Here is a 27,820-nt window from a genome sequence, read left to right as displayed (position 1 = left end):
GCCCCTTAATGAATGAGTCAGGGGAAATAATACTGGAAAACCAAGGTACAACGCAAGGGTTGAGCAAATACCTCACTCCAGTCTTCACAGTAGAAGAACTAATAGCAGCGCAGAATTGCGAAATTAAGAGTTAAAGTTAAGGAGGGAATGAATTCAATATCTATCCCTGAAAAAAAGGTATGAAGGAAACTAATAAGGACTTAAGATTAAGAAGTCCCCTGGACCTAATGGAATGTACTTTTGGATATTAAAGGAAGTTGCAACAGAGCCAGTGGATGCACTGGTTGTAATCTTCCCAGTGTCCTTAGATTCTAGAAAGTCCCAGGAGATTGGGAAATTGTAAATGCAACAGCTTTATTCAAAAAAGGAAGGTGACCATAATAGGTAACTGTAGGTTCATTAGCCTGACATCTAACATTGGAAAAATGTTGGGGTCTATTATAAAGGATGAAATAGCAGAGCATTTAAAAATGCACAACAGCATGGCTTCAAAGAAAGAAATGAATGCACTGGTGATAACTTTGTGATGAGACAAACTAGGTGGGAAGGCAAATGGTGAGGATGCAGAGTGATATAGACAGGTTAAGTGAGTGGGCAAAATCTTGACAGGTAGAATATAATGTGGGAAAATTTTAACTTTGGCAGGAAGAATAAAACATTAGAATATTAATTAAATGGTGAAATATTGTAGAAAATTACAGCACAGGGGGACTTAGCAGTCTTAATGCACAAATCACAAAAAGCTAGCAAACCATATCAGCAGGTAATAGGGAATGCAAATTAAATGTTGGCTCTCTTTTCAAAGGGAATGGAGTATAAACATAGGCACTAGCCACAACACATCTGGAATATTGTGAACAGTTTGGTTCCCTTATCAGTACCTATACTAGTATTGGAGGCATTTCATAGAAGATTTATTGAGTTGATTTAGTGCAGGAAGAGATTTTCATATGAGGAGAGATTGAGTAGGATGGGCCTATACTCATTGGAGTTCAGAAGAATGAGATCCAGCCTTAGTGAAATCTGCAATAAATTCTTAGGGGACTTGACAGGATGAATGCAGAGAGGTTATTCCCCCTTGTTGGAGAATCTTTGACAAGATAGCATAATCTCATCCACCTATTGTACTCTATGCTACTTTCCCCCCACCCCCCACCCCCCTCTCATTTATCTCTCCACTCTGCAGGCACTCTGCCTCTATTCCCGATTAAGGGCTTTTGCCCGAAACGCCGATTTTCCTGCTCCTTGGATGCTGCCTGAACTGTTGCGCATTTCTAGCACTACTCTAATCTAGACTTTGAGTAAGGGCTGTCCAGTTAGGGCAGAGGAGAGGCGGCATCCCTTTTCTCAGAGAGTAGTGAATCCGTGCAATGCTTTACCATTGAGGCTGGGTCATTAGGTAAACTTATAGTTGAGATAGACAATTATTGAAATGAAATCAAGAGTTATAGGGCACAGACAGGAAAATGGAGTTGAGGATTATCCGATCAATCATGATCCCATTGAATGGCAGAGCAGGATCAATGTACTGAATGGCCCGCTTCTTTTGTGATGTCTTATAGTCTTATGCTCTAAGCCATGTAATTTGGATGTACTGTCCTATGCTCCCTAAGCAGGTCATGGCGCAAGGGAACTGAGCTCCAGAAGATGGAGACTGCAAGCTTTACACCATTAGGTCACATCGATGATGGAGTGATGACATTGTGAGCATGCTCCTTAAAGGTACACTACGTGTCTTCTGTGAGATATAATACAACAAATATAAGGTGAAACTAGTGTCTTGTTGATGTTGACTTCAATGGACAAAGGGGTAGTAGTTGCTGTTCACGGAGCATGTCATAAAATGTTGGGATATGATGAGCAAGTTGGAGGCCAAGAGAAGACACTGGTGAGCTGAACCCACCAAATAATCATTCAGACTTTCAATTTGGGAATTGGCACTATCGAATTTCTTTCTGGTAGATGGGAAAATAGTGAATTGCATATAAATAAGGTTGGTTTAATTAATAACAAGATATCAGTGCATGGGACCTTGCTACTTACTGGTGAGATTCTCATCTTGCCATTGAAACCTAAGTGGAAAACCAAACTCTTTTACTAACATTGAGAATCTCATTTTGCACCTCACGCCGCATTCTCCCAAATTTCTCACCATTGTCCCCACCGTTCAAGAGCTGGGAAGATTCTGCCAACCATCTCTCCACAGCTTAACTATGATGCATGAGGCATGAAAATATTTTTAAGCTGACATCTCCTAAAATAATTCACCACCCAAACAAAAGCACAGCTTTCCTCTTTCTGCATTTTCCTCTTTAAAGCACCTAGGGTCATTTTGCAGCATCAATTGTGAATTGTTTTTGTGATAATTCCATCTCCAGAGTAAGAGAAGCTGAAAGTACATTATTTGAAATGTACACCTTTAAGAAAAAGAAACTGCTTTTGACATAGGTGATGTATCACATCAAAATATAAAAGTGTTCATGTGATTTTTGAGTGTGCTTTTATCCTCAACACATTTAAGGTTCACATAGCCTGTCAACATTGCATGTATGTTTTTTGATTTCTCCACTGGTATGCTCCTGTCTAGTACATCTCAATCACATACATGAGTCCGCCCCAATGCATTAGCAGAAGTGATGGACGCACTTTGCCTGCCTACATGACCCCCCTGATAATCCTGTTTCGCAGACAGGCTCCCTGCTGCACAGAGCACAAAAGCTGCCTCCGTGCTTCCAGTCGATATTCTGACAGATTTGATCTAGCAAATTAGCATGTTTTGGGAGGGCATGATCAACGACCTTTTTGACACTCTCAGAATCAATACAAAGGCAAACAGAAGCATATTTTTTCTGCTTTAGTTCTCTCTGTTCACTTCTGACAACCCATATTTGTCCACCATAAAGCCAGGTCTCTGGAAAGTTTAAAGGGAATTTGATTAAATATTAACAAATTTGCCAAATCATACACACAGGCAGTTTTTTAAGAGGCATGGTAATTTCTTTGTGAAGCATTTTCATGCACATTAAACTTTATAGAGCTTATTTTCCAGTACTCACCACTCCCACACCCCTACCCTACAACCGGCATCTCAGTCATATTAACGTTCTTGGCTAGGCACAAGACCACAGGCATAACCTAATGTTCTGTTCTGGGCACTGTGATCCTGGTTCAGACCCACCTCCCGTCAGGCTGGAAGGGGTGGAAGTTGATGTCCACCTGTTGGTAAGCCTTGCAACTGCATTCTTGGCTGGTGGCCATGGGCTTTCTGACTGATGCTTGATAGCAGAGGGTCCTTAAGCGAGTGGGCTTAAATACTAACAATTCCCATCAGATCAGAACAACAGTGGGACTAGTATGGGCGGCACGGTGGCACAGTGATTAGCACTGCTGCCCCAGAGACTGGGGTTCAATTCCCACCTCAGGCAACTGTCTGTGTGGAGTTTACACATTCTCCCCTTGTCCATGTAAGTTTCCTCCGGGTGCTCTGGTTTCCTCCCACAGTCCAAAAATGTGCAGGTTAGGTGCATTGGCCATACTAAATTACCCGTAGTGTTAGGTGAAAGGGTAAATGTAGGGGAATGGGTCTAGGTGGATTGCTCTTCGGAGAGTTGGTGTGGATTGTTGGGCCGACAGGCCTGTTTCCACACTGGAAGTAATCTAATCTAAATCTAGTATCAAAGTGAAAAACAGAGGTTTAATACATAGACTGAATCTTTCGTGCTAAAATATCACCCTAATATACATTTGTTATGCCTTTTATGCCATGTCAAGGGTATTGGTGGAACATTCCTAATTTAATTAAGAAAGTAGCCATGAAAGCTTCCATCCACAGGCCAAAGATGTGCAGCTTATGTGGATTGGCCATGCTAAATTGCCCATAGAGTCTAGGAATGTGCTGGCTAGGTAGATCTGGCTAGGTAAATGCAGGGTTACAGGGATAGGTTAGGGGGATGGGTCTGGGTGTGATGCTGTCCTTCGGAGGGAGGGACGGTGTGGACTCAAAGCGCTGAATGGCCTGCCTCCACACAGTAGGGATTCTATGATTATATGATTAAGATTGACACCGACACCTTTATCATCCCTTCATAAAGCATCTTGCTACAGCAAGAATAATAAACCAGTTCTATTCTCTAACACAAGATATGTTGCTCACCATTACCAAAGATTCCTTCAAAGGAATAAATACAGGAAGGAAGGAATGGAAGGAAGGAAGTGGGGGAAGAGAGAGAGGAAGGAAGAGTAATAGAAGTAAGTGAGAGACGGAAGGATGGACTGAGGAGGGAAGGGAGAAAGGAAGATAGGATAAAACTATTATTACTAAATTGCTTTTTATGTTTTCTAATTATCCAAAAGCACTTTATAGTCAATGACATGTTTTGGAGCACAGACGACTGCTGTACTGTAGAGATCTGTGGCAGTTTATTTATACTAAACAATGTCATAAAACCAGCAATGAGAAAATGAATAGATAATATATTTACTGATTGGCCAAGACTTCGGGAGAACTTTTAAATAGTGACATGGGATTTTTTTTTAATTCATCTGAAAGAGCAGACAGGACGTCAGTTTAATATCTCATTTGGAAGATGCAGATCAGTCCCATTTCCTCTAACATTTCATATCAGGACATCATGACATGACAGGAACTATTTGTACATTCCTGACCTATTTTTACAGATCTCAGTTTTCAACATTAACTAAATAATTCTCAACCAGTCTTACACACAATTGTCACTCTTTTCCACAATGCTCTGACAATTTGTTGCTAATAAAGCACTCATGAATCAATATCAAACAAATTCAACCAAAGGAATAAAGAAGAAAAACATCAGGGTAATATCTTGGCAGTTAATGCATTCATGTGCACTGTATCCTGCTTTATGCTGCAATTTCAATTAGAAAAAAACTAACCAGAATGTCCCACAGGCCTGGGAGAATCCTTTTGCTCACATGCAGAGTCATGTGCCTGCATTTTCAGTATTGGAACATGCTGCATCACGGAAAAATAGGATATAAATCTGTGAGGTGAATTCCCACACACTATATCCAGAATTTTAATTAAATCTTGCCACAGAGTCATAGAGCTGTACAGCAGCGAATCAGACCCTTCAGTTCAACTAGTCCGTGCCAACCAGATATCCTAAATTAATCTAGTCACATTTGCCCATATCCCTCTAAACTCTTCCTATTCATATACTCTTCCGGATGCCTTTTAAATGATATAATTGTACCAGCTTCTACTAATTCCTCCAGAAGTTCATTCCATTCACTCTCTGTCTGAAAAAGTTACCTCTTAGGTCCCTGTGAAATCTTTCCCCTCTCACCTTAAACCTATGCCCTCTCATTTTGGACTCCCTTACCCTGGGGAAAAGACCTTAGCTATTTGCCTTATCCATGCCCCTCATGATTTTATACACCTCTATAAGGCCACCCCTTAGCCACTGACACTCCAAGGAAAATAGCCCCAGCCTATTCAGTTCCTCCTTCTAGCTCAAACCCTCCAACCCTGGCAATATCCTTGTTAATCTTTACTTAACCCTTTCAAATTTCACAACATCCTTCTGATAGAAAGGAGACCAAAATTGAATGCAATGATTGTATTCTGGTAACAAGTGAAGAGTAGAGGCATTGACACTGCAGAAAAAGAGCAGAAAAAAATCGAGCTAGTTGTTAAATCACATAATCCTGTTTAAATCCAATATTTTTCACTTGTTGAAGAGAAGAAGGGAATAACTATCATGGAGTTCATTTTTCATTGTTTTCTTTTGATGGAGGAGAAGGAAAAGAAAGAGTGACGCTGTATCTCAGCTGCGCCAACATCCCACAGATGGGAAGGCCATAAATAAATGCCTCGAGGCACAGAGAGCAGCAAGTTGGCCAGAGGGCACATGTGTGAGATGGACCACAAATGGTCCCTTGGGCTGCACAGTGTTTTTTAAAAGAAGTACAAGACTGAACTAAACATGGTTCTGTTTGCTTCTTAGTGAGTCCATTCAACACTTGTGTTTCTAAGAAATGATTAAGTATTGGTACAATAGAGAAGTAAATATATGCCTTCTTGTCTATTTATTTAACATTTGTTTGTGAGGGCAGCAACAAAAGACATTGAAGTGGAATTGCCTCTTTGCATGAATGTGAGCTTGTACCCACAACCATCCAGTGCGGTGAGTTCCTGATATCAATTGCGTTGTCAAAAGTGGCACTAAGCTGAGGAGCTTCTCCATGTCAGAATTACAGGAAACAAAAACAACATTGATAGAGATATCAGAAATTTTGTGAAATTTATTTTTCTGCCTCGGAGCTCAAGGTGGGGCAATACAGACAGTCCCCTGGCTATGAAGGGATTCCATTCTTGAGTCTGTTTACAGGTAAAATTGTTTGCAAGTCAAACACAATGTAGGACAATAACAAATTGCTATTGATAAGTCTCAGGTAATGTTCTTAAGTCAGATCTTTAAAATTATTATCAATACACCCCTTTATGGGATCGTGTATGGTTTGTGGATTCATAAGCCAGGCATAAATAAAGTGAAGACCTGCTATATGCAATTGGAAATGAGTCATACAGGTCTACAGTATAGAAAAAGGCTCTTCATCTTTCCTGTCGATCAAGTCTGGGCCAGTCTAAAACAATCACCTAACTATTCTAATCCCATTTTCCATTTCTTGGCCCATAGCATTGTTTGGCTTTTCATTTGTTTAGTGGGCGGCACGGTGGCACAGTGGTTAGCACTGCTGCTTCACAGCACCAGAGACCTGGGTTCAATTCCTGCCTCAGGCGACTGACTGTGTGGAGTTTGCACTGTCTCCGTGGGTTTCCTCCGGGTGCTCCGATTTCCTCCCACAGTCCAAAGATTTGCAGGTCAGGTGAATTGGCCATGCTAAATTGCCCATAGTGTTAGGTTAGGGGTATGGGTGGGTGGCGGGTCGGTGTGGACTTGTTGGGCCGAAGGGCCTCTTTCCACACTGCAATCTAATCATGAACGTACATCTAAACACCTTTTGAACTCAGAGTTTCTGTCTCTACCACCCTTACTTACAATGAGTTCCAGACTTCACCACCCTCTTTTTTTCCTCATAGCCCCTTGTAACTACCAGCCCCTTCCCTTAAATCTATGCTCCCAATTATTGATTACTCCACCAAGGAGAAAAGTCTCGTAAATAAAACAAAGAACTGTGAATGCTGATAATCAGAAATAAACAAAAATAGAAATTGCTGGCAACATTTGCTGAAAGAAAATAGAGTTAATGTTTCATTTCCAGTGACCCTTTGTCAGAACTAGAAGCAGCGAGGGATAGGTGATATTTATATACATGCGCATTATTACAGAAAAGGAGATCAGAAGATTAATAAGAATGATAGGACTTATATCAAGGATGAGACAATAGATTTGACAAAAAAAAACTGAAGAAATTTTATATTTTTCCCTACAGCAATATTAAAGCACAGTAAATAAAATAAATGGTAAAATGAAACAACCCCCTTCCTTTCACAATCAGGGTGGTGCAGTTGCTCATTGGTTCATACTGCTGCCTCACAGCGATAGGGACTCTTTTCAATTCCAGCTTCAAGTGACTGTCTGTGTGGAGTTTGCACATTTTCCCTGTGTCTGCATGCATTTCTGCTGGGTGTTTCAGTTTCCTCCCACAGATGTGCACATTAGGTGGATTGGCCAGGGTAAGTTAATCCATAGTGTCCAGGTTTGTGTAGACTAAGTGGATTAGACATTGGAAATGTGGGGTTGCAGGATGGGGAGCTGAGTTGGGTAGGATGCTTTTCAGAGGGTCAGTGCAGACCCAATGGGCCAAATGGCCACTTTTTGGACTGTAGGGAATCTATGAAGAATATTGAAAAGGCGAACCATTGATAAGTAATGTCATAATTAAATCCCCATTGAATGGCAATAAGTGGGCCTAGACTCAGGATTACAGTTATTGAGTCATAGTCATAGAGATGTACAACATGGAAACAGACCCTTCGGTCCAACTTGTCCATGCCGACCAGATATCCCAACCCGAGCTAGTCCCACCTGCCAACACCTGGCCTGTATCCCTCCAAACCCTTCCTATTCATATACCCATCCAGATGCCTTTAAAATGTTGCAATTATACCAGCCTTCACCACTTCCTCTACAGAGAAAATCAACAAAATTTTACATACAGAGGATTGTTACACTATAAGATGCCTTATTATAAATGCTTATTGAGCTGCAGATCATAATACTTTATAAAGAAGAAGTCTCACTTAAATACGTGAAAAGAAAGAATGGAAAAGAATACAACAATAGTGAAGGAACAGTCAGGGTGGTGGAGAGGTAATTCAAATGACATAGTTGTCTCCTATGCTGAAAGTGTGTTGCTGGAAAAGTGCAGCAGGTCAGGCAGCATCCAAGGAGCAGGAGAATCGACGTTTCGGGAATTCCTGAAGAAGGGCTCATGCCCGAAACGTCGATTCTCCTGCTCCTTGGATGCTGCCTGACCTGCTGCGCTTTTCCAGCAAAACATTTTCAGCTCTGATCTCCAGCATCTGCAGTCCTCACTTTCTCCTAGCTGTCTCCTATGTGTTGTAACTTGTATGATTCAATTATTCTAACAGTAATGGTAACTTTCCGTTTTAAAACTTGTTGAAGGTGAAGCATAGAAAAGTAATTTTATGTTGGATAGATTATTTGGAAGTTAGAAGAAATACAAGAATTAAAGATTGCAGTTTCTGGAAAACTGAAATAAAAACAGTAAAAGCTGGATATTTTCAGCAAGCTGTGGCAGCAACTGTGAAGAGAATTAATAAGCAGATAAATTTTAAAAAGAGTTCATATATTCATATGTGCTGTCTTTGAAGGCAGTTCCTTTGTGCATGAATAGGAGGGGAATAGAAGGATATGATGAATAAGAAGGGAATAGAAGGATACAGTTCCTGTGAGTGAAGACAATTTTAGTTTGGAAGGGCTAAATTTATCTGCTTAGAGGGCCAAAGGACCTCTTCCTGTGCTGTGTTGTTCTTTGTCTGCTGATGCTTCACGCTTAGCTGCTTCCTTCATCGACTTTTCTTCAGTGGTATCTTGCTGTTGTCCTCTGTTCTCAGGGTCAGAATATGGAGGCAAGTCCCAAGTCTCCCTCCACCTGAAGAGGAATCATACACTAGCCATCTAGTCAACTGAACTAACTGACCCCATCAAGACCGTATATAAAACCATAAAGAAATCAAACCAAGAGTGAGATGAAATAAATAAGTTGTAGCCACTGATTGATGTGATTGATATCTTTGATAATCTGCAAATACTTCTAGCAAGACTTTCAGATGATTTCCTAGTTTTTGTGATGGTGCACCTCTGACATCAAATGCTACATTGCAAGCGCACCATCATCTTGTAATCAAAGTGCAGCCATTTGGCTTTTGAATCTTCATATAATAACAGCTAGCTATAGATAAATTGCAGATGTGTGGCTCCATTCTGTTATATACATGTGTATTTATTCCTGCTTCACTTAAGAACATACAGGCCCTAACCCGACTCGTACATCTGACTATTTGTTCTCCTAAATGTAAACTGTTTACTTTGAACATCTTTTATATTTTTCTTATACTTAACCAATATATTGTCATTAAATCCCCAAATTAGGCATGTTTATTTACAGTGCACTTTGAAACATAAAGCAGTAAGATAAATCTTGACTTATGCTTGAATAATTATCAATAATGTTACAGTTATGTTTAATGACATAGGTGACCTCATGTGTATGTATTGGAGATAGAGATGATAAACATTCATTCCCGTTGACTGAAAGCTATAATTATGTATATTCAGTAACTATAACCCAACTGTAATTTTGTAGTGAAATAGCAACATTCTTGGCATACTGATTCAATAGTACAATAGTTGCAACGTTACAGAATATTAAAAAGGTAACTGTGCTTTTCTGGATGAGGTAACAAGAATTCCCTGCTGAATTGTTCATCTCTTCAACATGATTTTGTCATAAAATGAAAATTAACTCAAAGGATTATACCAATGCAACCAAAAAATAAATCAAAAATTAGAATAGTTCTGGCTTCAAATTGATAGTCCTTTATTTAAGTTTAAGCATTGTCACAATTCAAAATGTGGGGAAGAATCTTATAATTTACAATGAAATCACACACACACACACTCCATAAGTTCACATAAATTCATTTCCATCTTTTGTATTGTTAAAATTACCAGGCATTCATGCATATTTGTCATACTAGGTAAAAACAATGACTGCAGATGCTGGAAACTAGATTCTGGATTAGTGTTGCTGGAAAAGCACAGCAGTTCAGGCAGCATCCGAGGAGCAGTAAAATCGACGTTTCGGGCAAAAGCCCTTCATCAGGGTCTGAAGAGTGCCCAAACTTCCAATTACTTAGTTGCCAGAGATCTTAGGGCTTGGTGGTGGTGTGGTCACAGTGAGTGGGGAGGGGGTGTCATGTTGAGCAAATGAGGACCCACAAGGTCTGTTTTTGGGAAGGCCCACCAAACCCCAAATCAAGGCAATTAGAAGCATTCCCTTCCTTTCAGGTATGGAGTTGTAGATGGAGCATTGGGGGGTGGTGGAGATGGTAATGTTGAGGGTTTTGGGGAGATGTGAGTGTGTAAAACTCACCAATCAGAGCTTGGCAGCTCTTGCTCTTGTGCTTAGCAACACAAAACCCCAGGATCGGAGAAAGACATAGCACAGGTAGAATAAAGTGGAGGTTTCGTGGACTTTGGGTCACTGGGGTGGTTGTTAGGGGACAGCAGCCCAGAAACAACAACAACAACAACATTTTGAATGGCACATACTAGTCCTTTTGTCTTCTATGTTTCAAAATTCATTTCCAAATATTACTTATTTTTGGCTGGCTCTTCTCTCAGGGTTTAATGGGGTTAGGGGGGCATGGTCAATAGCAACAAGCACAGGGTGGGGTGTCCCTCAATGAGCTTCTCTTACTGGAGTCCAATCCCTGGATCAGGCAAAGGAATGCCTTTTATTGATGGAAAACACTTGCCCTAAAACTCCTCCTTCCAGAGTCCGCTACCCATGAAGGTGAATAAACGAAGCTGCATCAGAACATTATTTCAACAAGCCACCACACACTGCAGCACAGGGGAACTACACAGAGCAGAGGAAAATCACCTAGACAGTGTATTCAAAAAGAATGGGTGCCAATTAACACAGTCCACCTATTTCTTAGCAACAAACCCAAACAAACAGACAAAACACGTCCAGAAACCCTAGTCACTCTCCCCTACATCAAAGACATCTTGGAAATGACTGCCAGACTACTCAGACCCCTTGGCATCATGTAGCCCTCAAACCCATCAACAGACTAAAACAGCAGCTAATGAACTTGAAAGACCCTATACAGACAACAAACAAAACTAATGTCATTTACAAGATACTGTGCAAGAACTATAACAAACACAACAGTGGACAAACAGACAGAAAACTAGCCACCAGGATACATGAACACCAAGTAGCCACAAAAAGACATAATCCTCTCTTACTAGTATCCTTACATACAGATAAGGAAGGACCCCACTTCGACTGGGCCAACACATCCATCTTAGGTCACGTCAAACAGAGATACGCAAGAGAATTCCTAGAAGCATGGCATTCCAATTGGAACTCTATCCACAAGCACATTGAGTTAGGTCCCATCTACCACCCCCTGAGAAAAAGAACAGGAAATGACATCACTAACTCAAAGATACCCAAACATATAAATAGAAAGCAGAACCATGTACTGTGCTTCGCCTGGAGGCCCACTGAAAATGTACCTATTAGGGTGACAAAACATCTGGAAATGAACCTTCCACCTCACACAGCAATAGGCTGCCTGCTATTGGATGAGTACCAGCTAATATGAGCTGAGGTCTTCAATTGTTCATGAATTAGCCATTGAAAGCATTTCTAATGGCAGCAAGGTAAGTAGGCCAATCAGGGCTTTCTTGCCCAGCACTTAATATTTGCCACCATCCCAATGATTAACATGCTCTACCCACTTTCAAGCTAACCATTGATGAGAGCAGAAAAATTTAACCCCTGAAGTTGCCAGTGAAGTGCACCATGAGCTATTGAATGCTTTCTGGGACTGATTCATTCTAAACTCCTGCTACCCTTTCATATTGCCACAAGAAGGTAAAACATCGAAGTTCCATTTCCTGATCTTCCACGATAACTCTCGTAGAGAAAAACTTCGGAAAATTGGATAACTGTTAACCCGGCAAAATTTCAATCCCATTGAGTTTGGAGATTCTTTTGCTTGGAATTTCCATGGAAATCTAAAGGAGCAAAGAGTTGATTGATAAATGATACCAAATGACTATTTAATGTACCAGTTTCTCTAGGGTTTTCTTTCTGCTGAAGTAGACTGGGAGAACCCCATGTAAATCCCCAGTAAGCTCCACAATTAGCCCCTTAGCTTAAGCACGCTTATAAAATAGGACAACAGGACCTTGACAAAGCATTGAACACCATGTTCAATCTTTATTTCAAAGCCAATCAGCTGGAGTTGTGTAACATATAGCTGCTTCACTGCCACCGAAACATTTGCCTTGACCAGCTGGCAGTAGTGTGCTTATCAACATGCGCTCCTGACTCTAATCTCAATAAAGTAGGCACTGACATATCAGTGACTAAGCTGTGGGAGTTTGGAGGAGGCAGCATTGCCGGTGCATTCTCTAAGATATCCGTGCTCCTTTCCTCTGAGGTAAAAGAGGAGAATATCTTGCAGAATCACCCTCTTGACTGTGGAGACCATGGTGCTGCCAGCTGCAAGGAGAAAAAGGCAGAATATGTCAATGAGGGGGCTGGAAGTTGTGGCATGTTATGAGTACATTCACAGTGTGAGTAATGTGAGAGTCACACAGTAATGGACAATGGTTCTTACTTGGTTGCCACAGGACTGGTCCCAATCCTCGTGTGCAAGGGCTGAGATCATCTCCTCACGGGAGGTGAGAAGCCAAGCTTTGGACACCCCACCATCTCTCCTGGCTCTTTCAGCCCTATTATGGACCATTTTTCTTGAATTGAGAGAAACAGAGGGAATCGTGTCAGATGAATGTGGATGGCACAACTGGTAGTGCTGGTGCAGGCAGAAGAAAAATGGTGAGGTGTCCCGAGTGAGTAAGTAGTAAGCACAGGGAGCTTACAAAATGAAATCTATAAGGAAGGTTGAGGTGGGTAAGAGCAAGTGCAGGAAGTTGGTATATGAAGCAGTGAGATTGGCAAGGCTGAGACTTTGTGGGAGGTGGGTACAGGAGCAGAGAAGGGGTGAGTACGAGGTAGCAGTGAGGAAATGTTGACACTTACTCAGATGATGGATTTGTAGCATCGCTGGGCATTTTACCAGCCAGCCGATGTGCACTGATCCAGATGGCAACCTTGCCCCAGACTTGCAGGGGCTGGTATTATGGCCACTTCTGCTGGCCCTGAGAGAAGAGGACAGGACTCTTCTGCAGAACCCATCCACCAGGCCCCCCGAGGAATCTGTCTGCAAAGCAAGCTCCCAATTTCTCCTGGTTTGCTGTACCTGAGGAAATGATTTGAAGTGTGCAAGGCAGCTCTGACTGCCAGTGCTTGACAGTGTGCATGACATCCTTTAATATGATGCCAGCTCCACGGATCCCAGAATATCCAAGTCATGGTGAGTATTTCCTCTTACAGCAAGTGGGAACATCAGGCTACTTTTAACAAGCTGAGCTGCATACAGAAGTAAACACTAGTTAATGCAGTCCATCTACAAAGGCAACATGAGAAAAATCACTAGGACTCACTGTGCAAACCCTCAATGAAACTCGATGAAAATGATAATTTACTGATTTCTGATAAGTTTCAAAACAATTGGTTTTAATCAATGCAAATAAGTTGGAAAGTGAGGTAAGAATATAAACAAACATGCCTTTTTTCAAAGCTATTCTGTAAAAAGATTCAGAAGTAGCAGATTCAATTCAGGGACAGTACTGTATTATCAGAGTGAAATCAAATTGATGACTTAGATGCTGCTATTGGCTTTGGTGATGTAGTTAGAGAGATGGAGAAACATGGGGGAGGGGGACATATTCGACAGGCACCATTACCACCACCAGCCCCAAATCTGACCTGTATTTGAAGGCCATCCCATCAACTTCCCTTATAATCCATTCTACACTGGATGGTTAAGGAATCAACCATTCTATCCACCCCAAGGTCTATTAAAGTCCTTAAGGGACTGCTTCTGCTGCTTCTAGTGTACTATCATTGTAAGGAAGGGCTTTGTAATGCTAGTGGGCTGAAAATCACCCCATACAATTCGCTCAATGATTGCAGACTCCAGAATCATTATCCAGTGATTACTGATAAACTATCTGGAGTTCATTAGTGTTGAAATATGCAGGTCATTTCCAAATGGTGAAGAACTGGAGCAAATCCTATTTGATAGAGCATCTACTAATAACACTAAATATCCCACTGTGAACTCACTTGCACAATTATTTGTGATACTAGGTGTGGAATCATGTATTTAGACAGCACCCTGGTGGCAAGCAAAGAAAATTGCATACATGCCAAGTTTAAAAAGCTGGGACCAATTAAAGAGTCACAAATTGACCTTTGACTGCAGGTACCTATGGGAGGCACAGAGCATCATTTAACATCTCCTCAAGGTATTTGCTCAGTTTGTGAAGACCTTCAGTTGGGGGAATCCCATGGGAAAAACATTGATGGAAGTACTATTGCTGGGTCAAAAATAATTGTTAGAAATTAACATGAATTGGAATGAATGTGCAAGTGCTAGCAAAAACAAACCTTGATGCATTAAAAGAAAACTAGAAAAGGCATTAAATATGCATTATTACTCCACATCCGTTAGCAACATCAGCTTGGCGGATTGAAATTGGAAGATTTATTACGCATCACTGTAAAGGATTCCATGAGAATGCTTTAATTGTGATTTCTTGTTTTCCATACGAATGTCTTCGAATCCTATACCCTTACAGGGGAACGAGTCCACTATTGTTGAGGTGAATACTGGCCTGAAGCATTCATCACTAGCAACCTTGAGCACCAGATTCCTTGGCCGGCAATGACACATGAGATGTTATTTGGGAAAAGTGACAGGCATTTCACAGTTGCCTGGACAAACGATGGGACTCCTGTTTTGGTGCTTTTGGAGGAAGCCGATGAAATTAAAGGCCAGTCATGCAATTAACTGCAGAGTGGCTGCCTTTCCCATGATGGGAAAGTGGTGGCTGCTGTCTACATAAAGCCTCGTAGATCATACTTCTGAATGCTAGGTCCCACAATTTGGTGCTGAGTGCCTTGCAGAAAAGTACCACCTACCCTACCCAGCTCCCACAGTGGGAGCCTGCAAGCAAACTGCATGGGCTTCCTTGCTGTGCTCCCCTCATGGTGAGTTCCATGTCAACTACTGAATTCATACCAGTGGCATACTGTGTCCTTTGAGGGAGCATTAACTGCCAGTTAAGGGTGTCAATTGGCCTTCCCAACACTATCCTGTTCGTTGTGAAGATAGAGATGGAAATGGCACAATCCTGTTCAATTTAATATCCCGCCCATTACAAACATGGCACACAGGAGGACATTAAATTTCACCCTTGGTTTCCATAGGTCTGACTAAGAAACAAAAGCAGAAATTGCTGGAAAAGCTCGGCAAATCTGGCAGCATCTGTGGAGAGAAATCAGAGTTAATATTTTGGGTCACATGACCCTTCATCAGAATGGTTCCTCTGGTTCAGTTCTGATGAAGGGCCACTCATCAGTATAGAGGGCTGTTGTAGGCTGCAGCAGGACATTGACAGGATGCAGAGATGGGCTGAGAGGTGGCAGTTGGAGTTCAACCTGGATAAATGCGAGGTGATGCATTTTGGAAGGTCGAATTTGAAAGCTGAGTACAGGATTAAGGATAGGATTCTTGGCAGTGTGGAGGAACAGAGGGATCTTGGTGTGCAGGAACATAGAGATATTAAAATGGCCACCCAAGTGGACAGGGTTGTTAAGAAAGCATATGGTGCTTTGGCTTTCATTAACAGGGGGATTGAGTTTTAGAGTCGTGAGATCTTGTTGCAGCTCTATAAAACTTTGGTTAGACCGCACTTGGAATACTCCGTCCAGTTCTGGTCACCCTATTATAGGAAAGATGTGGATGCTTTGGAGAGGGTTCAGAGGAGGTTTACCAGGATGCTGCCTGGACTTATCTTTTGAAGAGAGGTTGACTGAGCTCGGACTTTTTTCATTGGAGAAAAGGAGGAGGAGAGGGGACCTAATTGAGGTATCCAAGATAATGAGAGGCATAGATAGAGTCGATAGCCAGAGACTATTTCCCAGGGCAGAAATGACTAACATGAGGGGTCATAGTTTTAAGCTGGTTGGAGGAAAGTATAGAGGGGATGTCAGAGGTGGGTTCTTTATGCAGAGAGTTGTGAGAGCATGGAATGCGTTGCCAGCAGCAGTTGTGGAAGCAAGGTCATTGGGGACATTTAAGATGCTACTAGACATGCATATGGTCACAGAAATTTGAGGGTGCATACATGAGGATCAGCGGTCGGTGCAACATCGTGGGCTGAAGGGTCTGTTCTATGTTCAACCTGAAACATTAACTCTGATCTCTCTCCACAGATGCTGCCAGACTTGCTGAGTTTTTTCCAGCAATTCCTGTTTTAGTCTCTGATTTACAGTATCCACAGTTGTTTCAGTTTTTATTTAGATCCAGCTAAGAAATTGAAAGGGAGCAAAACAAATAAGGAATCAGAATGAATTTCTACCCAAGTTTGATGTCTTTTTTCTCAGGGTCAAAGAAACTGAATCCTGCAGAAATGTTGATGTTCATACAGTTGGTGTGGTTATTTGGGTCACGTGCTGTTTATTGACTAACACGTGTAGCACTATATCTCAGCAAATAGATTCACAGGACAGAAAAAGGCCATTTGGTCCATAATGCCAGCACCAGCTCTTCAATGTCAAGCACCAATCTCTTCCTTTCCCCCCCATATCCAAATAATCATTCAATGCCTCAAATGAACTTGCCTCCACCACAGTGCATTCGAGACTCTAATTACTCACTGACTGAATGGATTTTTTTCACACATCATCTGCACACCAGTTTACATGTCGTCTTGTTCTTGCTCCTTTAACAAGCAGGAAAAGTTTTCCTTATTTACTCTGTCTGACCTACTCATGATTTTGAAAACTCCATAAAATCTCCTCTAAGCCTTCTTCTTTCCAAGCAGAACAATCCTAACTTCTTCAATCTGTCCTCAAAACTGAAATTGTTTATTCCTGGAATCATTCTTAAAAATCATTTCTGTACTCTCTGCAATACATTCACGTTTTTCCTATAATATGGTACCTACAACTGTAGACATATAAATGTAAGGGAGAAGTTCCTGTCAGACAAAGCAGTACAAGAATCTATAGCTAGAGATAGCAGCTTACTTTTCAGCCCATCTCACCTTCTTTATTGAAGATAATAACAAATAAAATTAGGAGTCCAAGTCTGGCTGAAGACTCGTTACTGCCCAGATCGACATAGCAACCAGGTTGAATTTCCTCCACAGAAACGTCAAGAGCTCAGGGAAGAAAGTTGGGCACAGAATGTAGTAAAATTAATGAACAAAATAGAAAGACTTCTGTTCATGTAGTCTCTTTCACAATCAGTGAACATCTCAAAGCACTCTGCAGCCAATTAGATGCTTTTTGAAATGTAATCATTCTTATAACGTAGAAAATACAACAGCTAAATATAAACAAGGATGAGACAACCTGTTTTATTTTTTGATGTTGACTGAGAGTTCTTGTGGTCATGTCCTTATCTCTGAGCCAAGAGATGTGGGTTCAGGTCCCACATGTTCCAGAAGAACGTAATAACGTTGCTGGACTGATTCATTGAGAAAATGTAATGTTGACGGAGAGATAAGAGACAGACATGAAAGTTAACTCCCCTGCTCTTCTTCAAAGTAATGCCATGGGATCTTTCACACCAGGTCCCAGTATAATATCAGCTCCCAGACTGGAACCCAGTCTTAACATCGGTGATGATGCTCTCACTTTAAAAAAGGTTATTTTGTCCTCGGTTTTTTTGAAGAGTGATTGGAAAGGTAGAGGTGCACAAATGGCAACTGGAGACAGACTAAGTCAGTAGTTTATTTTTAAAAGAGTTGTAACAATGGAAGGGGAGTGGTCAGCTCTCACATGTAAGGCTTTCTAATTTTTTTTAGCAGTCAGAGCTGTTTGGGGTTTCAGAAAAGTTGGAAGCTTCAGAGAATGATTTCTAGCTGCTTTCCTTTATTGGTCAGAGTATTGAGTGCAGGAGTTGGGAGATCATGTTGCAGCTGGACAGGACATTGATTAGGCCATTGTTAGAATATTGCGTGCAATTCTGATCTCCTTGCTATCGGAAGGATGTTTTGAAACGTGAAAGGGTTCAGAAAGGATTTACAAGGATTTTGCCAGGGTTGGAGGGTTTGATCTTTCGGGAGAGATCAAATAGGCTGGGGCTGTGTTCCCTGGAGGCTAAGGGGTGATGTTATAAAGGCTTATAAGATCATGAGGTGCATGGATAGGTTTAATAGATAAAGTCTCTTCCCTGGGGTGGGGGAGTCCAGAACTAGAGGGCATAGGTTTAGGGTGAGAGGGGAAAGATATAAAAGAGACCTAAGGGGTAACTTTTTCATGCAGAGGGTGGTACGTGTATGGAATGAGCTGCCAGAGGAACTGGTGAAGGCTAGTACAATTACAACATTTAAAAGGCATCTGAATGGGTATATGAATAGGAAGGATTTGGCGGATATGAGCCAGGTGCTGGCAGGTGGGACTAGATTGGATTGGGATATCTAGTTGGCATGGATGAGTTGGACCAAAGGGTCTCTTTCCATGCTGTACATCTTTATGACTCAATGACTCTATGACTTTCTCTGAGATCGCTCTTGATGTTGTTTCCTCCTGGATTGGAGAACTGTGTGTAAGAATTAGTGTCTGAATTTACCTTTTTGTCAAGGGTGTGTTTATGGGATGTTACTATATTGGAACAGTAATGGGTGCTGTATTTATTATTCAGTTAAGTTGTCCAACAGTTAAGTTATTCTAAATTCCTTTTTCTTTTATTTGTATTTTAACTACAGTGTTTAAATAAATTGTATTCTGCTTAACATCGAGTAATTTGACTGGCTGCATCACATCTGGAACACACATTTCATGTCTACCTCTATAATAAGAAAAGTTAGGGTCTAGGTTACCTTCTTAAAATATTTTGAGGACGTCTGGTCTGATCCATAACATGTCTCATTGAAACACTGAGCATCCAACAGTGCAGTATTCATTCAGTACGGCACTGGAATGTTACCGGCCTTGTGTGCTCAAACCCTGGATTGGAATTCTTGGTTATCATCTCAGCCATGGCTGACAGTGTTGACAGATAATCAAAGAATTTCTCATTCAAAATACTGCTACACAATTTTTTGTGTCTTGGAGCATGGCAAATATAACCCCACTTTTTAAAAAAATGGAGTGAGGGAGAGAACAGAGAATGATAACCTAACATCAATTGTGGGGAAACGTTGGAGTCTATTATAAAGAATGCGAGGAAAGCATGCCGAGAAAATACCAAGGGAGTGAGACAAAATGCATGAGGATTTATGAAAGGAGAATCATTTGATAAACCGACTTCTGTGTTTTGAGGATCTAGTAGATGTAATTTGTTTGAATTTTCAGAAAGTATTTTATAAAGTTATGAGAGGTATTTTTCTGCAAATTCAAAGTATATGGGATTGGGGTAATACATGGGCATGGATTGAGAATTGGTTATCAGACAGACACCAGAAATTAGGGATAAATGGGTTTCAAAGTGGAAAGCAGTGACTAGTGGGCCCCAGCTATTCAGACTATATATGAAAGATTTGGATGAGGGAATCAAATGTAATATTTTCATATTTGCTGATGATACATAACTAGGTGGGATTTTGAGTGATGAGGTGAAGCAAAGAGATTTCAAGATGATTTTGAACAAGTTGAATGAGTGGACAAATACAAGGCAGATTCTCCAAAGCTGTTTGAACAGCATCCTCCAAACCCATGTTGCTGAACATCGACAACAGCTCAGCAGGTCTGGCAACATCTGTGAAGAGAAATCAGAGTTAACATTTCAGGTCGAGTGACCCTTCCTTGGGACTGAGGGTCCTGTTCCGAGAAAAGGGCACTCGACCTAAAAGGTTAACTCTGATTTCTCTTCACAAATGCTGCCAGACCTGCTGAGCTTTTTTTGATTTACAGCATCTGCAGTTCTTTCAGTTTTTATGCCTTCCATCTAGAAGGACAAGGACAGCAGATACATAGGAACACCAACATCTGCCAGCCCCTCTCCAAACCACTCACTACCCTGACTTTGAAATATATTGCCATTCCTTCAGTATTGTAGGGTTACGACTATAAATGGATTGCAATAATTAAGAAAGCAGCTTGTTAAATGCTGGCCCAGTTGGTGTTGCCCACTTCTCTTGAACAAATACATTTTTTAAAAATGCAGTATAACATGAATAAAGGTAAAATAATCCACTTCAGTCAGGTAAAGGAATGGCAGAATATATTATGTAAATAGTGATAGATTGGGAAATGTTGATGTGCAAAGGGACTGAGGTGAATTTACATGCCAATCACTGAAAGCAAGCACACAGGTGCAGCAAACAGGGAGGAAACAAATAGTATGATAGTCTTCATTGCACAAGCAAGGAAGTCTTACGGCAGTTATACATGGCCTTGGCGAGACAACACCTGGACTATTGCATGAATATTGGTCTCCCTATGTAAGAAGGTATATATTATCCATAGAGAGAGTGCAGTGAAGGCTCATTAGACTCATTAGACAAGTCTGAGCAGGGATTGGGGCAATGGTGCCTGTATTCAATGCAGTTTCATCAAATGAGGGAGGATCATTCAAAAAAAGATAATATTATGATAGGGCTGGACAGACAGGATGTAGGCTCAGGCATCCAGAAAAAGGCCTCACAGTTTCAGCATGGTAAACCATTTCATACTGAGGTGAGGAGAAATTTCTTTCCACAGAGGATGGTGACTCTGTGGAATTCTCCAGCACAGAAAGATGTAGGGGTGACAGCACTGAATATGTTCAAAAATGAAAAAGATTTCGAGAGACTGAAGGTTTCAACGAATATGGGGAGACCAGGAGTGAGGCAAAGAAATAAAGGACCAGCCATGGTCATGAATTAGTCTCTGCCTTTCGGGTCAAATGGTCTACTCCTGCTTCAATTTTCTATGTCCCGACGAAAGTAAATTATAATACGTTATAATGCAATTACAGGTGTTTTGGTTCAAAGTTACACTATTTGTTAATTAATTCCAAAATCATTACAAAAGTACCAAAGATAAATATTTCTGATGCAACTAAAGCGTCAGTTGCAATTCAATTTTCCATTTCTTTTTATGAATGTTGATCCTAATGTTTCTGCAGCACCCCACTTCTAATGTTCACTTCGGCTTTCCTTTTCCAGAGTAAAAGATAAACAAGGAAAACCACATTGCAAGATTAAGGTTTTCAGAAGGAATGTCACTTGATCAAAAACATGAAAGGTTTGTAAAAATGTCAGGCATAATTTTAAATGGATTAGTGGCCTCCCTAGCAGTGGTTCCTCGTCAGTGCAGAAATTTGCTCTTCTTTATATTTCTTTGTGGCTTCTAATGTGTGCCACTTACCTCCAGCTGATATGAATTTCCCTAATATTCAATAATCACTTTCAACTCCACTGGGGATGTCTGGTAGCATCTGTGCAAGCATATGTTAGACATCTCCAAGCGGGTCACTACTTCATTTTGTCACAGGCTCTTTTATCATCTGGAGAGTTACAAACATCCCTCCCCAACAGGCTCTTCCAGATGACACAACATGGCTCAAATAAATTTGGAGCAGTACACATTAACCCATCATATCCTGAAAACCTTTTAAGTATACAGAAGGCCAAAAATGTTTTTAAACTTATACTCTATGTTTAATATTGCCATCTAGTCCATGAAAACAGATAAGCAAATCAACAGTAAAAAGCACTATGTTTGAAATATTGCATATACAAAGCAATTCTTGCCACAAATGACACATCAGCAAGAAAATGTGACTTTTGAGGGTTCTCATTGAAACTTCATCTACTTCACTCAACACATCTATTATATAAAACATACGTAAAGACAATTGTCAAGTTACCATCTGAATGAGAGAGATATGGATGAGAGCTATTTTAATACAAAATTGCATTTCCACTTAGCCATTTCTTTTGTCCCATGTCTTTTACATCAAATATTCAACTATATAGTGGAATGCTTTGTCACAAGCTTTTGGTATGTCCAAGTCTCTACTTACGTTCTATTTGTGTTCTTTCAAAATATTATGGTGATCAAAGAAAGGGTTAAAGATCTAATGCTGCTCAAAGATCTCCGATACACAACAATTCAATATAACAAGGTTACCCTCCGACGTTATTGACAAAACAATGCTTTCTATCAATAAAAATGTTCCTTCTCATGCTCGGTGAGTTTTACTGTAAACAGTACTCTCTGTTTCTTTTCTCCCTTGACATCAGTAATGATGTTTTTACAGAGTATGAGTTTCAGATTCATAAAAGATTGACAAAACGGTGATGCTCTCTCTCTCTCTCTCTCTTTCCCTGAAAGGGTGGACCACTCGTTTCTAAAGATAGAGAAGAGGTTGGGGGGATTGAAAGAAAGAAAAATAAAGCTGCCACTTTACAGAGCTAACAACAAAGCTTGTGCTCAATAGGTAAGGGTTCAGTTCATATTTGTTTAAATCCCAAGAAAAAATGAAAAGAAATCAGGTGGCACAAAGTCCATTTTTGTCGCTGTGTTGTTGCAATGAATATCATGCTCAGCAAGACACTGTGGCACCTGGTTGACCAGACCTTGTGCACCACAAAGCCATCTGGGGGTAATTATGACAAGGTATTCTTTTAGTACCAGATGGGACCAAGGAACAGAAGCTCTACCACTCCCAGTCATTTACAACATAATTCCTTTCAATGATATACTTAATCCTCCCACCAGCTAGGCTTTTCAGATTGCTGTTGTTGCTGTTCCTTTATGTTAATTCAGTTGAGTGAGCCACCGGCTCCTCGAGGGACTAAAGAAATTATTCATCCACAAATTGTTTCCACTATGGCAAGTACAGTAACTAAAATAAAAAGAGAGAGAGAGAGAGAGTTGGGAGGGGGAAGAGTGAGAGCTGAAATTACCCTAACGAAGGTCAAAGCCGGCCTCTGCGTAACACCAGCTGAGCTCACTCAGCCACCTGTTAGTGACAAGGATTCTGCACACGCTCACCATGCATTTAACCAGTTTAAGGGGCCTTTATTGACAAGCAGCCTTTCCTGAATCTGCGGGCACTGACACTCGCCTTCTTTGTCATTATGGACCGCACAAGTCTCTTTATTCAATTACGTCCATAAGCCTATCCAGTTCACATCAATGCCCTTTTATTTTTATATCACTTTCTTTTGTCTGCCAAAGGGTTTGGTTTTATTAGGGAGAAATAAAGCAAGCTGGGATCACAGTAAAACTGGATGATTAAAAGGAGCGGAATTTAAATTTTGGGGCTGTCAGTAGCAAAGACTTAAACTGAACTTAAATTCTGGAGACTGGACAAATCAAATTGATCTTGCTGTAACAAGGATTTGTTTTACTATGAATTGGGATTGCATTGTTTTTAAAATCCTTCTTGAAATGCCCATGATTCATGCAACACAATTCTTCTCGCATTAAAATGTTAATTTTAATATTCGTAGACAAAACATATTCTAGGTGTTTTTTCATCGATCAAAAATACTAATGCTTATTCCCCTTTTGCGATCGAACACAAAGGTACATACGCAGCTGGGATCGATAGTGGAAATCATTTCGGTTGGATTCCGTCCTGACTAGGGCCTATTTTTGGACTTGGGATCGATGTCTTGGAGGTCCGTTGGAAGTCTTTATGAGATTTAATTCCTGGTACTGAAGGGAACAGAAATGGAAGTTACATCTTCCAACCCGAGTGTGATAAATACAGTGCTTAAAAATATTCTGACAGAAAACTGCACAAAGAAGATCCCATCCTGACCTGGGATGGCCTTTAAAAGTAAGGGTGCTATTAGAATTCATAACTTCAGGATGAGATGGATTACAGGTGGGAAGGCCTCAAAATTAAAAGGTAAATACTAATATAACATTCAAAGACTTGGAGGTGCCGATTTTGGACTGGAGTGTACAAAGTTAAAAATCACACAACACTAGTTATAGTCCAATCATTCAAAATGCCTTTGCATATTTTTTCATGTTTTGTCTTTTTGGCACAGGTTTACACAAGCTATTGTAGCATACTTTACTTATTCATGCTCTGCCTTGTGTTCCACCCACACCCACCCCATCCCGCCTGACTGAGACCAGTAGAACGGTCAGTGGTGGATTCTCAGAACTGACATGCTCAAAGAGGAGGAAGAACTGCTATGAGTGAGTGTCAGAAATCCAGGTTACCGGAGAGATGTTCAGTCTTTCCAGTCAGAACCTGCTTGACTGCAACTACTGAGAATCACATTCATCTAGATTTGGCTCAGACTTTGCTGATGGAAAGTTTCATTTTGCAAAGAAGGTTATGTAATGAATGCCAGAAGTGTAGTAAATGCTAATGTCACTAGACTGGTAATCCATAGGCCCAGGCTAATACTTAGGGGATAAAAACAATGACTGCAGATGCTGAAAACCAAATACTGGATTAGTGGTGCTGGAAGAGCACAGCAGTTCAGGCAGCATCCAACGAGCAGCGAAATCGACGTTTCGGGCAAAAGCCCGAAACGTCGATTTCGCTGCTCGTTGGATGCTGCCTGAACTGCTGTGCTCTTCCAGCACCACTAATCCAGTAATACTTAGGGGATATGAGTTCAAATCCACCCACCACAACATCTAGTGGAATTTAAGTTCAATTGATACAACTGGAATTGGCAGTTAGTTTCAATAATGGTGATCATAAAACTCATCTTTTTTTTAAATCGCAACCATTTTAACTGTTCTGCAGAGAAGGAAATCTGCCATCCTAATCTGGTCTGATCTATGTATAACTTGTGACTTGAGATCCACAGTAATGTTGACTCTTAACAGCTCTCTAGAAAGTCTTGGAAGTCATTTAGTTCAAGGGCAAATAGGAATAAGCAATAAATGTACGGAGAAAAATAGAGTTCACATTTCAAGTCCAGTGATCCTTTGTCATAACTGAAAGCAGCTGGCTAATGGTGGAAATAGTGAATTTATGTCAAGGACAGTGATGGGGTTGAGATGGAGGAGTTGAATAGATAGAGACGGTTCCCAGAGAGAGAGAGAGAGAGAGAGAAAGAGAGAAAGAAGGAGACAAAGAGAATGATGGTAATAAGCCAGGAAAGAGATAAATGCTGAATTGGTACTAATGGAAAGTTTGAATAGTTGGACATGTGTTGGCTGTGCTTGGAGCAACCCAAACAGAACAGGACCTGAGAATGTTGAGGTGGGTAAGGAACGTGAAGGAAGGTTTTCATGCTCTGAAATTATTAAATCCAATGTCAAGTCCTGACAGATTGCTCCTAAGGAGCACCCAAGGAGTAAAAGGCTAACAGGAAAGTTGAGGAGAATTTTATTTGACTCAGAGTTGTTGGCGGTCAGGAACTGTCTGCCAGAAAGGATGGTTGAGTCAGAAACTCTCATAACATTTAAACAGCATTTAGATATTTACTTGTGTTACCTAACCCTCCTGGACTACTGGCCAAAATCTGGAAAATGGGATTAGTGTACTCAGATCTTTGTTAACTATTATGGACGTGATGGGCTGAAGGGCCTTCTGTCGTGCAAATGTCTATGATTCTACCTGAGAGGGCATTGGAGACTATTTTTAATATCCCATCTAAAAAGCAATCTAACAATGAAGCTTGATGATAGATGACTAGTGGCATGGTGGCTCAGTGGTTAGCACTGCTGCCTCACAGTGCCAGGGACCTGGGTTTGATTCCCGCCTCGGACGACTGTCTGTGTGGAGTTTGGACATTTTCCCTGTGTCTGTGTGGGTTTGCTCTGGTTTCCTCCCACAATCCAAAGATGTGCAGGTTAAGTGGATTGGCTATACTAAAATTGCTTATAGTGTTCATGGATGGTTAGATGCATTCGTCGGGGTAAATGTAGAGGCATGGGTTTGGGTGGGATACTCTTTGGAGGGTTGGTGTGGACTTGTTGGGCTGAAGGGCCTAATTTCCATACTGTAGGGATTCGATGACTCAGTTTTTTGTCTGCAGATTTATGATAGCACTGGGAATTTATTTTTCTTACTATTTCTGCCCATTCACCCTTTTATTGCTTAGTTGAAATATTGTTTAATTCGGCTGCAATTTTTTCCCATCAATTATAATGCATCCTTTAAGTGTTCTCGTTCATTTAAATTACACTCACAGGTATTTTCTCCTCTACCATCAGAAGTCTCCTGATGCATCTGTGTGAATAATTATGCGAGTGAACTCAGGCCAGATTTAGTTAGGTATAATCACAGTGCCAATCAAAATATCATTTAATATCTGCATCAAGGTCAGGTTGTAGCTGGAATATGGCTGCATCTTCTTGCTGCAAGCTGTAATGCTGAATCAAGGGATGATATCAAGTAGTGCCTCATATCCACACCATGCAGCATACCTTCAATTTAATAGTTGTCAGTGTGTTCAATGATGGATTGTTCTGTCATCTACCTGTAAATGCATATTGGAAATAAGGTTTCCTTTCACTTCATTTTTATCTTGGAAAAGGTGGATGCTAGGAAATTATTTCTGTTAGACGAGGAGACTAGGACCCGTGGACACAGCCTTAGAATTAGAGGGGGTCATTTCAGAACAGAAATGCGGAGACATTTCTTCAGCCAGAGAGTGGTGGGCCTGTGGAATTCATTGCCACGGAGTGCAGTGGAAGCCGGGATGCTAAATGTCTTCAAGAGATTGATAGATTCTTGTTGTCTAGAGGAATTAAGGGCTACGGGGAGAACGCTGGTAAGTGGAGCTGAAATGCGCATCAGCCATGATTGAATGGCGGAGTGGACTCAATGGGCCGAATGGCCTTACTTCCACTCCTATGTCTTATGGTCTTATGGTCTTATCCAGCATTTCTTAGTCCCTTACTCCATTAGCCAAAGCGAAAGTTAGTTTTAAGCTGCAGTGCCTTTTGAGGATCTTTAGTTTTTCAGAACTTTTGTTCCAATCACTGTAAGAGGCTTCTAATAATCTTATGAAATTCCCAGTTTCTTAACTTTTCCTTGAATAAATTTTCCTTTTTAAAGTCATACAGCACAAAAACACACCCTTCAGTCCAGCCAATCCATGCCAACCACAATCCATAACTAATTTAATCCCAACTGTCTACTCCTGGCCCATATTCATGAACTTTTCCAAATATCTTTTAAATGTTGTAACTGTACCCACATCCACCACTTCCTCTGGAAGCTCATTCCACGTATGAACCACTCTGTGTAAAAGAGTTGCCCCTCGCGTACTTTTTAAAACTGTCTCCTCTCACTTTAAACATATGCCCCCTTGTCTTGAAATTTGCAATCCTAGGGAAAAGACCATTCACCTTATCTATACCCCTCCTGATTTTAAAAACCTGTAAGGTCATCTCTCAACCTCCTACCCTCCAGTGAAAAAAGTCCCAGCCTATCCAGCCTGTCCCTCCATTCCTAGCAATATCCTGGTAAATCTTTTCTGAACCCTTTTGCTTAATAATATCCTTCCTATAACAGGGTGATCATAACTGGACACAGTTCTCTAGAAGAGTG

This window comes from Chiloscyllium punctatum, chromosome 1, assembly GCF_047496795.1.
Source record: "Chiloscyllium punctatum isolate Juve2018m chromosome 1, sChiPun1.3, whole genome shotgun sequence".
In the NCBI taxonomy this organism is placed as follows: domain Eukaryota; kingdom Metazoa; phylum Chordata; class Chondrichthyes; order Orectolobiformes; family Hemiscylliidae; genus Chiloscyllium; species Chiloscyllium punctatum.
This window is presented reverse-complemented; position numbering follows the sequence as displayed.